The sequence below is a fragment of the Equus quagga genome, chromosome 11, assembly GCF_021613505.1.
Source record: "Equus quagga isolate Etosha38 chromosome 11, UCLA_HA_Equagga_1.0, whole genome shotgun sequence".
Taxonomy (NCBI): domain Eukaryota; kingdom Metazoa; phylum Chordata; class Mammalia; order Perissodactyla; family Equidae; genus Equus; species Equus quagga.
This window is the reverse complement of record NC_060277.1, coordinates 66,975,968-66,988,784: the sequence shown is the minus strand read 5'-3', so window position 1 is coordinate 66,988,784 and position 12,817 is coordinate 66,975,968. Positions and strand designations below refer to the sequence as shown.

The following is a 12,817-nucleotide window of genomic DNA, read 5'->3' as shown; positions in this document are numbered from 1 at the left end:
TCTATGCATCTATAACTGAGACTTACTCCTGATAGGATTTCTTTTGCCCTAGAGACCCACTTCAAACTTACTTAAGCCACCAAAGGGGATTTCTTGGAAGGACACTTGGTATCTCACACAACCCAAGGAAGAGAACTGAGCTGGGTCTCCCACGGGCCGGAGCAAGGGGCTGGAAATGCTCAGGAGCTCACCGTCTCTCTCTTTCTCTCCTCTCTCCAGTCACAATCTTCAGGAAAGGGAGAATGGTTTGAGGGCTGAGGGCTTAAACAACGATATGTGTACTATACTGCCAGTGAGTTTTAAGTGATGATAAATGACATCTAAGTTGTGATTGGCTTGGCGGGCAACTGCAATGTGAAAAGTAGGGATTTGGAGGCTCCGTCAGTGGAGGGAGCATGTTGCTGAAGTGTAAGAAGGGTCTTGTCTAAATACAAGTTGAGGCTCTTGAGGACAATGGTAGGGCACAGAGTGAAGGCGAAGTTTGTTAGGTGTTGGAGTCAATGGGGAGGAGGCGAGAGTGCTTCTGATTTTGAGGAGGAAGGAAAGAGGATTTTATTGGGGAATAGCGTGAACTTCAGAAGGAAGTTGTTGAGGGATGTCAGTGACACAACTCTCTGGACATGGCTGTGGGAGCAGGGAGGGTTTGTGGCCATTCATGGTCCCTAGATTCTTGCATATTGGGAGAGGTAGCTGCTGTGGACAGGGTAGCATCAGAGAAAAACTGGATTTGACAATAGGAGCTTCTAAATCACCTACACTTAACCAAATTATCAGGTAATCAACACTACCCATCCCCTCCAAAAGAGACTGGCATGCCCACAGTTTGCCAAACGCACATAGTGAGTAGGCTAATTCCTGACACACCTGGCACTTTGATGCCCACCAGTTGAGCTTTAGGTTTTTCAAGAATAGTTGTGTAAGTTTCCCAAACTGTTTATGTCAGTTATATTTATTATTGTAATTATGAAATTTACAGAAAAATGGCTGAAATGAGTATACATAAAGGTATTGTTTTATTAAAACCAAGTTGAATACTTAATGACTCTATAAACAAGAATCATTAAAAAAATCACTGTGAAGTTGATGATTAGGAGTAGGAAGACAACAGTAAAATGTTTGGGGAAAACCATAAAGATCTGGAGAGATACTGCATTTAGTTTTTTTCCCACAAGAACCTTTAGGATTTAGCTTCATTTTAAATAAACATCAACTCATTTGGGTGTGGTTTACGCAAGAAAGACCTAGGGAAGCTTTTATTATGGACCCACACTCAAAAAAATTCCACCCTATATGAAAACATTCATGAGTGTCTATACATTTATGGTTTCACTTTAAAACAAAATGTTTAAGGTATGTCTGAATAGTTTTTGAATCCCACTTGAACCAACTATTTTGATTAACTATTTGAACAAGAGGAGATGGAAGCAAGGTTTAAGCAAAAAGCTGTGGATTCAAAGCCTTTGCTCACAATGGAACAGAAGGTCCAGGAAAGAGGCAAGCTGAGGGGAGAGCAGGAGCACCTGGGGAGAGGCAGATAGAAATGAACATCCAAAGAAGGAACCTAGGAGGGATCCGTGCCTGGTACAGCAGTTGTCCCTAAGGAGGTTGAGGAGAGCAAAAGACTGGGAGGTGGGGTGGGGAAGAATTGGTCCTTAAGGGAGCAGATTGATGGGGCCCATTATAGGTGCTCAGCCTGGGTTGCTGGCCCCAGAGAGCCGGTTTCAGGAAAGTCCAACGGAAGCTTCATGACTGGATTAGACCAGGAATCTCAAACTCCCCCTCTTGGCTCACGAGTCTGAACAGCAGACCCGGCTGCCTCACCTGTCCAGCATTATCTCATTCTTGTCCTCAGCAAAAGGCCCTGCATCCTTGCCAAAATGGTTCACTCACTTTTCACTGAAAACACTCGCACACTTCAAACCATTCCACCTCCCTCATATCCGTCCCTTGTCGCTACCTTATTCATTTATTCATCAAAATTTGTGTAGGTGTGTGTGTGGGGGGGGGGGGGGTAATAGCTAGTGTTTATCTGTCATCGTCTGTAGGCCAGTGTGTTCAGTCCTGGTTGGGCGTGGAACTGGCCAGGTAGTTTTTGCCAAGTGGATAAGGGTGGGGCGCACCTTCCAGAGCTGCTGTGAGAAACCCAGGGACACGTGCATCTGAGCCGAGAGGAACCTGTGGGTGGGAGGTGGACACCCTGGAATCGATCACAGCAGACACTGGTCTGAGAGTAGTTTCCTCGGGGGCTGGGCCTCAGATCCTCTTAATTGCTTAATTTCCACAGGTCCCCTCCCAGTCCGGGCAAGATGGGCAAGTACAAGATCCGCATGGCCACCGGTCTTGGGGGGCTTCAGCAACCTAGCGCAGCTGTGGCTGGTGGGCGAGCACGGAGAGCGGCCCTAGGGAAGCAGCTGCGGCCAGTGTGGGGCAAGGTCAATGCAGAGCACGGCCGGGCGCGGGGGCCCGGGACCCTGCAGCTGCCACTGGGGGCGGGGGAGGGAGGAGGTGCCTGCGGGCGCCCGAGCCTCGGGCGCGGGAGAAGGAGCTCGGGTTCGGGTTGCCAGGTAGGAAAAGAGAAAGCAAGAGGCCCAGGAGAGAAGAGCGGCATTTTCTGCCCGGGTGGAGGGAGCAGAGATGCGCTGCGCTTTCCCCGGACGCGGCGGGGACCGGAGCCCGGAGGCCCCAGAGTTGGCTGTTCCTCCTCACCTCCAGCTGGGATTCAGGTCTCTCCTGGGAAGTGCTCCGTGGGGCAAGCGGAGCCAAACTTCTCTGAAGGTTCACTGACCCCGCCCTCTCTGAGGACCCCCAAACCTGCCTCTGACCCGAGTCCTGTTCCGCGGGAGGCGGAGTTTGATGTCGACGTCGTCCTACACCCGGGTCGCCCCCTGCTGGTGAAGCTGCGTAAGCACGAAGGCGTGTTGGATTTCGATTGCTTCTGCAGCTGGGTCACGCCGTGCAGGGTCCAGGAGCCCAAGGCGAGGCCCTTTCCCCTGTGACCGCAGGGCACTGATTATCTGCCTGCCCGAGGGCACCAGTCAGGGCGTGAGGAAACGGGGGGCGGCACCCGGCGGGCTGGGAGAAGGATGTCGAGGGAATGCTGTGATATAGGAGGGAAAAGTGAGAAAGCTGGAGGAGAGGGGAGAAGTGAAAGAGCGTGGGGCTGAGAGGATGGCTGACGCAGGGGAGCGAGCACGGAGGGATGTCAAGGGAGGCCTCGTGCTCTTCTGTCCTCTCCCCAGCCCGGACTGTGAGAGAAGACCCGCAGAACCTGTTTAAGAAACATCGGGAGCAGGAGCTCTAAGGCAAGAAAGAAGGTGAACCAGTGAGCCCAAGAAAGCCTTTGATCTCCCACCAGATCCCAAGAAACCCACCGCCCCACTTTCTCCGGATTCCAAGTTCTTCCTCCAGGCGGTCTCCTGGAAAGGTGGGTTAATCCTGCCTATAGCGGGGAGCACGCAGCGGGATCTTCCCAGGAACAGGTGATTCCTCCAGGACGAGGATTTGGGCTTCACTCTCTTTCTGGTGAAAGTGTTAGTGCCGGGTGGAGGTTGGGCACTGGGCTCCTAGGATGCAAGGTGGGATCCTTTCTTGATCTTCTTGCACTGGCCTTCTTGTTACAGGCTCTTAATACCAGCCCTGATATGGGTTCCCCTACGTTGAACCCAACATATATGGGGTTAAAACTCAAAGTACACATCCCATTCCCTGCTTCTTTAGTTACACTCATATGTAAATATTTGTTTCTTTAACCTCTGACTCCCTGAGCTTTACAACCAAATAGAAATTACAAAGTGTTAACAGCCCAGATGGCCTCATGCTGGGCTCCCGCTCAAGTTGTAACTAATCACAGGTCCTTGAAGTCTCTTATAAGGAACCTAATGTCCAGACAATATCAAGAAAAGCTTCCCAGGCCCCAACTCCTCAGCTTCCTGATGCCAGAGTCTACTATCCACCATGGAGATAAACAGCCAAGGACATTCATCTGCAAAATCCTTTATCTTCTCTGCTGGAAGCAGCCCCAGACACAGGCTGATGGGAAAATAGTGGCCAGCAAGGCCACAGCCACCCCCCCACTCCCCACAAAGAGCCACATTCCCAACCTTTAAAAACCCCAACCTGCTTCCTAATGAGCTAGCAATTCTTAAGGCACTAGCCATTGCTTTACTCCCGCTACCTGGCAAAGAAAATAAGGCCTTTTCTTTCCCCTCAAGACTCTGTTCTTGTTATTTGGATTCACATCGAGTTCAGACTGAACTTTCAGTAACATTCTCTCCACAGGTTGAAGGACTTGGCCCTCAAGGGGACGTTGGGTCTCACAAATTCTGCGAAAAGACTGGAAGACTTCAAAAAAAAAATATTCCTGTGTGGAAAGACTGCCCTGGCTGGTCAGTTACCACAACCTCCTAAAATCTATATCACATTTTCAACCCAAGGATTTGGAAGAAGAGGGAGAGAGGATAGGAGAGTGACGTGTTAGTAGGATCAGGAGCTCAGAGCTCACAGCGTGTGCCCCAACTGATGTCGCTAGAGCAGGTTTGAAATTCCTGGAAGGATGATGCACTCTTTGGGTACCAGTTCCTCGACAGGGCAAACCCCATGCTCTTGAGGCATTCCACCAGCCTCCCAGCCCAGCTGGCACAGCCCAGGGATGGAAGACTTGAAGACCCAGCTGGAGAAAGAACTCCAGCTGCTGTATTCCCTCTGTTCACTCGCCACCACAGCCATGGTCCCCATCTCCTTTCTCTATGCTTCTTTCTCCTGCCTCCTGCCCCCCCTTCCCTCATTTCCTCCATTGATACCTCTTTAATCTACACCCTCCTCCATCTACACTTATGGTTTCTCAACTATGGTACTATTGATATTTTGGGTCAGATAACTCTTTGTTGTGGGGGGCTGTCCTGTGCATGTAGGATGGTTAGCAACATCTCTGTCCTCTACCCACTAGATGCCAGTAGCATCCCCCAAGTTGTGACAACCAAAAATGTCTCCAGACATTGCCAAACATCCTCTGGGGGGCAAAATCACGTCTGCTTGAGCACCACTGATCTACACCAACTCCTGCTGTTATCTCCTTCTTTTCTTCCTCCTCTTCCATCTCCACCTTCATCTCTTCCTTCTTCATTAGATGTACTTAGCCTTAGGGAAGAGCTCAGGCTTCTGGAGGGAAACAGCAAGAGAGACTGAACAAAGCCCAGTAGAGAGCTGGGGGAGGAGGGGATAAAGGAACTATTTTGTGCTACATTTGGCTAAAGCCTGAGGGGCGTGATAAGGGAAGACTTTGGTTGTAGGGGATGGACGTGCATGGTGGAAAACCAGAAAGTTCACCTCAGGAGCTCCAATTCTGTTGAAAGACACTGGGTGTGGAAACCTTGCATTTAGGGCATTGGTTATGGGGAAAGTGATTGGTGTTTAAAGTAAAAGTTGATGGGTAGAGGAAGGATCCACTCTGGCAAATGAGAGAAGGCAGGTCCAGAACTGACCCTACCCCTCTATCCACCCCTGCCCCCAGCCTAAGGCTGGATCTTTGTGTGAAGTTGATTTCTCCCTGCTGGATGGGGTCAAGCCTAATGCCATCATTTTTAAGTAACAATATGTGGTGCTGAAGCTCCAGCCTGATGGAAGACTCTTACCCATGGTTATTCAGGTAGAGACCTAGGTTTCCCGCCCCCAGACATTGACCCCCTTTGGGACTTAGACACACAGGCCCTCAGCCCCAACTCCCTCTTGCCCAACTCCAGCCATCTTGTCACAGATGGCCCCAACTTGTGCTGTTCCTGCCCTCAGATCCCCTCATGGCCTGGCTCTTGGCCAAGATCTGGGTCCGTAGTTCTGATTTCCAGCTATATCAGTTACAGTCACACCTGCTGAGGGCCATCTGATGGCTGAGGTTATTTCTGTGGCCACAATGAGAAGCCTGCCCAGCCTGCATCCTATCTACAAGATATTTCAGCATCTCTGTCATTCTGCATCTGACAGCCCTTCAGATCTCACACTTCTAACCTTGTGGCATCTACCAAGAGTCTAACCTTGTGGCGTGTTAGGTTAGTAGCAATCTCAGTTTATATGTACACGCATGCATACAGTTATACACATATATACACAGTGCTATCAGAAGACCCAGGGTTGGGGAAAGAATGAGAGTAGGTTTTTACAAAGGAGTTGAAATTTGGGCTGAGGAGGTTCTGTTTGGGTGGTGAGGGATGCAGACATTTCAGTCAGAGAGACCTGCAGAGGAATGTGGATAATGGCTGATAGTAGGTGTGTCAGGCATCAGAATTGGCCACCCCAAAATGTGTCTCTTTGGCTTGATTATTTTTAAGATCAAAAGACTCTGGAAGAAACTTTGACCTTCCCCCTAACTGCATAAAAGAATTTAAGATAGGTCTCTTCCAGGAAGGAGCTAATATCATAGGATTAGTATAATGTAAAAGAGATGTGATAGACAGAAAGGCACTAGCAAGCCCATTTTTATCAGAGTTCTGTCTCTCAGGTCACATTGTCTATAGATTGCCCAGCAAACACTTGTTTATCAAACATTTGCATTTCCATCTCCATGTAAATTGCCTTCCTCCCCTTTGAAGTCCTAAATCACCACCCCCCAACATCCTCCTCTGTCTTTAGCTGAAGATGGTATTTAAGGTGGTGGCTTCAGACATTCTGGTGAGTTACTCAGTTTTCCTGGGTTTCTCCAATGTGTACATGTTGTTAAACTTTGTTTTATTTTCTCCTGTTATTCTGTCCCATGTCAGTTTAATTCTTAGATCAGCCAGGAGGACCTAGAGGGTAGAGGAATTGTCTTCCTCCCCTACAGGTATGATTGAAGAGAAGGATGTGAGTGATTGAAGCATTGGGTAGGAGGAAAGGGAGGTGGGAAAAGATGAGAGAGGAAGCCATGTTACTTGGTGGGGAGAAGAATAAAGAGTTCTGTTTTGACCATGTGAGGTTTCCAGTGCTCCTAGAGATCCATTTGAAAATGTCAGGAGGGCAGTTAGAGATATGAGTCTGGAGTTCTTGGAACAGGTCAGGGTTGAAGATAGAGATTTTAGAGTTATCAGAAAACAGAATTATCTAAAGCCATTGTACTAGATGAAGTTGTTTAGGGTTTGTAGCTACAGCAGAGAATTTGTCCCAGGATATAACTCTAGGGCACCCCAACCTTTGTAAGTTGAGAGGAGGGAGTGAAGTAAGAAAAGGAGCAAAAGAAGGGACGTCCGTTGAGGTAGAAGGGAAACAAAAAGTGTGATGTCATGGGGGCTGGCCCCGTGGCCGAGTGGTTAAGTTCGCGCGCTCCGCTGCAGGCGGCCCAGTGTTTCGTTGGTTCGAATCCTGGGCGCGGACATGGCACTGCTCATCAGACCACGCTGAGGCAGCGTCCCACATGCCACAACTAGAAGGACCCACAACGAAGAATATACAACTATGTACCAGGGGGGCTTTGGGGAGAAAAAGGAAAAAATAAAATCTTTAAAAAAAAAAAATAAAAAAATAAAAAAATAAAAAAATAAAAAAATAAAAAAAATAAAAGTGTGATGTCATGGCAGCCAAGAGGAGAAAGTGCTTTAAGAAGGAGACATAATTGTCTATGCCAAATGCTGCTGAGAAGTCAACAAAGTTACAAACAGAGAAGTGACACTTGCATTGATTGTCTGATTGGTGTGTCTGATTGGTGTGGGCTGAGCAGAAAAATGTGAGGTGAGAAAGCAGAGATAACACAGGGTGACGCTTTTAAGAAGACTTGCTGTGAAAGGGTAAGCAAGAAACAAAAGGGGTGTGGGGTCAAGCGAGGGTTTTCTTTGTTAGGGTATCAAATATTAAGTGTGTGTGTGTGTGAGAGAGAGATTGATTGATTACAAGTGATGTCCTGGGGTCGTGCTCCTGATCACAAGTGGAGGAATTTGCCTGTGAAGGGAGTAGAGATGCTTTATCAATAGTGATGAGAGAGGCATAACATATGGTTTCATATGTGGGAAGCTTGCTAGTTTTTGTGGTACGAGATAAAGGATTCCTAGAATTCTTACGAATAACATGAGACTGTGTAAATAAGTGAACTCCTAAAACCCTTGACCTTGGGAGGCCCCAGGAAGACATTTCCCCATCTCTCTTCTCCCAAATCTTAACCTGACACAATCCAATCCTACGGGAAGTCTCTCATTTTCGTGAAGACCCATCCTCTCCTTTTTTTTTTCTCTCCATGGTTCTTTAATTTCCCCTCCTCTCATGGATCCTGAGATCCTCTTCTTTGACTATGTCCCACTTCTTTCTTCCACAATCAGCTCCTGAGCCCCTACTTTCACTACACTTTGGAGATCAACATCCTGGCTCAGAGTAATCTTGTCTCTGAATGGGGAATTTTTGATCTGGCATGGAAAGGGACGGGTAAAGAGGGAAGAGGGCTCAATGATGACAGAATCCCAAGGGATGTTTCACTTGCTCACTCCTCCCCCTCCCCCAAGCTCTGCTTCCTCCATGAAGGCCTCTCCCTGATCTGTCTCACACCCAGGTAGCCTTCTCCTTAGAGAGGCCTGAGTAGGACCTGGAATCTCCTGATCCTGATCTCTCTCCTGCCCCACCTGACATGGCTAACCCTAGTTTATCTGCTGTGGGGTTGTCCTCAGGTGATGACCACTGGTAGTGGAGGCCATGTGGACATTCTCCAGAGACCACAACTTGTTTGACCTATTGTTCCTTCTGCCCTCCTGATGACCTGGCTGAACTTGGGCTCTTGGATGTGAAGTCTTCTCTCTGTGGCAAAGATGCCTTCAGGCTGTGGGAAAACATCAGCTGGTGAGGGTAATACAGAGAGGGAGGACCCAGTGGGCCTGGTGGAGAGAATGAGGAGGAACTACAGGTCAAGAAGGTCCTACACTGGCCACTTGAGACCAAATGCCTTCTTCCCTAGGAGCAGGTACGTGGAGGGGATGGCCAATCTTTTCTGCAAGAGTGATGAAGCCGTGAAGGATGGCCCAGAGCTGCAGGCCACTGAGACTGGACTGCAGGGTGCCTAGGACGGGGAGTAAGGCACAGATCCCTCCCCATTGAACTTGTGTCAACTGGCACCATCTGTCAACAATCTGTCCCTTCTCACAGCATGATAAGATACCTGAGAATTTCTGGACCTCTCCAGAAATCCTAGTGATCACTCCTGATTCCTCAGCCCCCTTCCTTTCTCACCTTCCCATGCAGCATTCCCCATCCACATGCTCTAAGAGCTTCCTCTGGAACCAGACACGGTTCTCAGGTATTTTCCCTCACCCTTTCATATCCTCTCCCCATAGCACCACGGTTCATTCAAGTCCATACAGATTTGAGTACACACCACGTGGAGCCATAGAGTCTAGAGGCCACAACCACAGATGGAAATTCTTTTCTATATCTCCAAATATCTTTTGCTACCTGAGATCTGTCTCATGTCCTTGTCTCATAGTCTCTAATTCTCTTAGTTTCACCCAGGTTCCTGTCTCTTTTATACCTTTATACCTTTGATTCTGAAAACTCCATTTCTGACCCCTTATCTAATATGTCAAGATTCTCCAGCTCTTCTTCCACACCTCAAGACCTATGAACTCTCTCATCCCAAGCAGTGAGCACAGGTGGAGGGGGCCATGTGCAGCTGGTCCATCAGGCCATGGCCCAGCTGACCTACTGCTCCCTCTGTCCTCCTGACGATCTGGCTGACTGAGGTCTGCTGGGAATCCCAAGTGCTCTCTATGCCCATGATGCTTTGCGGCTCTGGGAGATCATTGCCCAGTGGGTGAGAGTGGGAGCTGAGAAATGGAGGGGCGTCGGGGAGAGGGAGAGTGGGGCTCTGACCTGAGGTCAGCATGAGGCAAAAGAAACACATGAAAACAGGAAGGTCCAGACAGGAGGAGGAGAGGATTCAATCCTGGGGAGATGAGGGAGTGTGAGGAGTCAGTGGGGAGGTCTGAACAGGAGGAAAGTGGAATAGGAGTAGAGAGCCTCGGTCGGGAAAGCTGTGGAGGGGGAGACTGAGGGATCTGGAAAAATCAGGGTTCTTGTCCGGAAGAATGGCCAGCAACCACATGTAGGGAATTCCCAGAACTAAGGACCCACATTTCATTCCTTTCCACACTAGTGTGTAGAAAGAGCCAGGAAAAGTCCCAAAAGGCATGTCTTGAAGAATCTATCCTCAGACACAGTGAAAGTCAGTTGGACAGAGACCACAGGAAAGTTAGAGGAAGGAGGCTGGAGCCTTCCCCCCTCAAGGAGCTCCCCTCCCTTCTCCTCTGGGCAGGTACGTGGAGGGGATCGTCCACCTCTTCTACCACAGGGATGACACCGTGAGAGGGGACCCTGAGCTGCAGGCCTGGTGTCGGGAGATCACTGAGGCGGGGCTCTGCCAGGCCCAGGACCGAGGTAAAACCCCTCCCCAGAGACAGGAGCTCCTCAGAGACTCTGCCCAGAGCCCCTTCTCAGCCCTGCCCTCCTGGGTTCAGGACCCCGACCCCTCATCACAACCCCCTCTCCAGCCATACATGAAGCATCTGAATCCCATTCCCACCTCCTAAGACCCAGGACAATTCTACATACCAAAGGTTGTCTCCTCAGAGACCTGGCTATACCCATAGAGGTAACCGTTATCCTGACTTCTAACAGCATAGGTTAGTTTTACCTGTTTTGATCTTTACACAAATAGAAATACAAGCAAGTACTTGCCTGTGTATGCCTTCATTCTCTGAACAATATGTTTGAGGTTTACTCATGTTGTTACATGTAGCGTGAAGTTCATTCATTAGCGTTGCTGTAAATTTCCCATTTTGTGAATATGGCACGGTTTATTTTTCCTTTCTGCTATTGATGAGCAATTAGGATTGTCTCCAGTTTGTGCCTATTACGCTCTGTGCTGCTATCGACGTTTGTGTGTGTGTTTTTCTGTTGTGGGCACACGTAGGTGTGGGACTGATGGATCACCGAGTATGCTCATGTTCGGTAAGTTACTGTTTTCCAAAGTGTCTGTTCCAATTTCCACTCCTTCCAGGAGAGCATGAGTTGTAATTGCTCCATATTCTCTCAAATACATGAAAAATATACTTCTATCGTTTTTACTTTAGCCATTTTGGTGAGTGTGCAGAGCTTTTGTGAGTTAAAGTTGCATTTTCCCAATGACTTGCTGCACTGCGTTCTTTTTCCTTGCTTTAATAGCCATCCGGATATCCTCCTTTATGAGGTGCCTATCAAAGCCTTTTGCCCATATACTTTTTGGTTACCTGCCTTTATCTTGTTATTTTTAACCACTTTTTAAAAAAAGAGTATTTGACCATGCAGCCTCTCAGAGCTTCCACCTTACCATAAGCTACACCCTACATAGCTACAAATTTCTGAGGGGCTTTACATGGGTCATCTATTTATAATGTAACAATTATTATCTTCATTTTCAGAGGAAAATAAGAGGCTCCGAGAGGCTAAGCAATTGGTCCAAGGTAACGCAGCTGGTCAGCAGCAGAGCCAGGACGGGTCCCAGGGCTGATGCCACAGCCTGGGCTCTTGACCACTGCACCACCTGCTTCACACACAATTGTCCCCTGAGGCTCCCCTGGGCCCTTGACTAAATTATCAACCACCCCTCCCCGACTTCTCATGTCCGTCTTCCTTGATTTATTTCTCTTCTCATCACTATCAACATACTGTGTGCAATTTCACTTGGTTATTCTGTTTATTATCTTTCTCCTCCAATAGAATCTAAGCTACAAGAAGACAGGGTGTTTGTCACTTTTGCTCACCAATGTATCCCCAATGCCTAGACAGTGCCTACTACACAGTATCCCACACATTTTGAATGAATGAATGAACACTTGCTAATTCTAAATATGGGTGTCTCAAGACATCAGCATTTATTTCCTTGACTCCTCAGGGACTGCAGTTTTTAAATTTGGTCTTTCTTCTCCTAGGTTTCACTGTCTCCTTCCAGTCTTGGGCTCAGCTCTGTCATTTCCTTGCCACGTGCATCTTCACGTGCACTGCCCAGCATGTGGCCATCAACCAGAGCCAGGTATAGACAACTGAAAGCCCGGGTCCCTAAGGGAAAATGCCTAGATTAGGGGATGATTGAAGGAAAGAGTTGGGGGCTAGGGTCCTGCATATCAGAGTTCCAGTGTGACTCCAGATTCTTTCTCCCCCTGCTGGACTGGTTTTTCTGGGTCTCTGATGCTCGTGTTCAATGAAGATGCCTTCACCTACCACCAAGGAAGATGTGACAATGGCCACAGTGATGGTCTCACTACCGGATGTCAAGCAGAGCTGTCTTCGGAAGTTGCTTGTGTGACAGCTGGGCCAGTGGCAGCCAGACAAGGTGGGAGAGGACCTTGGGAAATTGGGGGCACTGACAACTGGAGACAAGATATCAGAGTGAGTGACTGGCCTTTGGTGCCCATTTCTTAGAACTAAAAACTAATTGATCCTTTTTTTCTGCTTCAGGTGCCCCTGGGGCACCACACAGAAAAATATTTTTCAGGCCCTGAGCCCAAGGCTGTTTTAAGATGATTTCAAACAGATCTGGACAACCTAGATAAGGAAATCATTGCCCAGAATGAACAACTAGGCCTTTCCTATGAATACCTGAAGCCCAGCTGCATAGAGAACAGTATCGCTCTCTGAGCCCAAACATGCTGGCTCTTTAAAGATCCTATGCCACCCCACTATGATTAACCTTTTCCTCCTAAGTTCTATGTTTTAATGGATCTGAGTTGCTATGCTTCTACTTTCTTCCCGAGCTGAGTTCCCTTCCAGGATATGTCACTAGTCTGAGGCACTATCCTCACCTCCTAGTCACCTAACAGAATGATCTTTAACTTAAAACCAT

The 12,817-nt window shown here is 48.3% G+C and overlaps 1 pseudogene; it reads left to right on the top strand.

Moving 5' to 3' along the window:
- The first annotated feature begins 2,306 nt into the window (after positions 1–2,306).
- On the top strand, positions 2,307–12,612 carry LOC124247561 (polyunsaturated fatty acid (12S)/(13S)-lipoxygenase, epidermal-type-like; annotated as a pseudogene).
- The last annotated feature ends 205 nt before the right edge of the window (positions 12,613–12,817 follow it).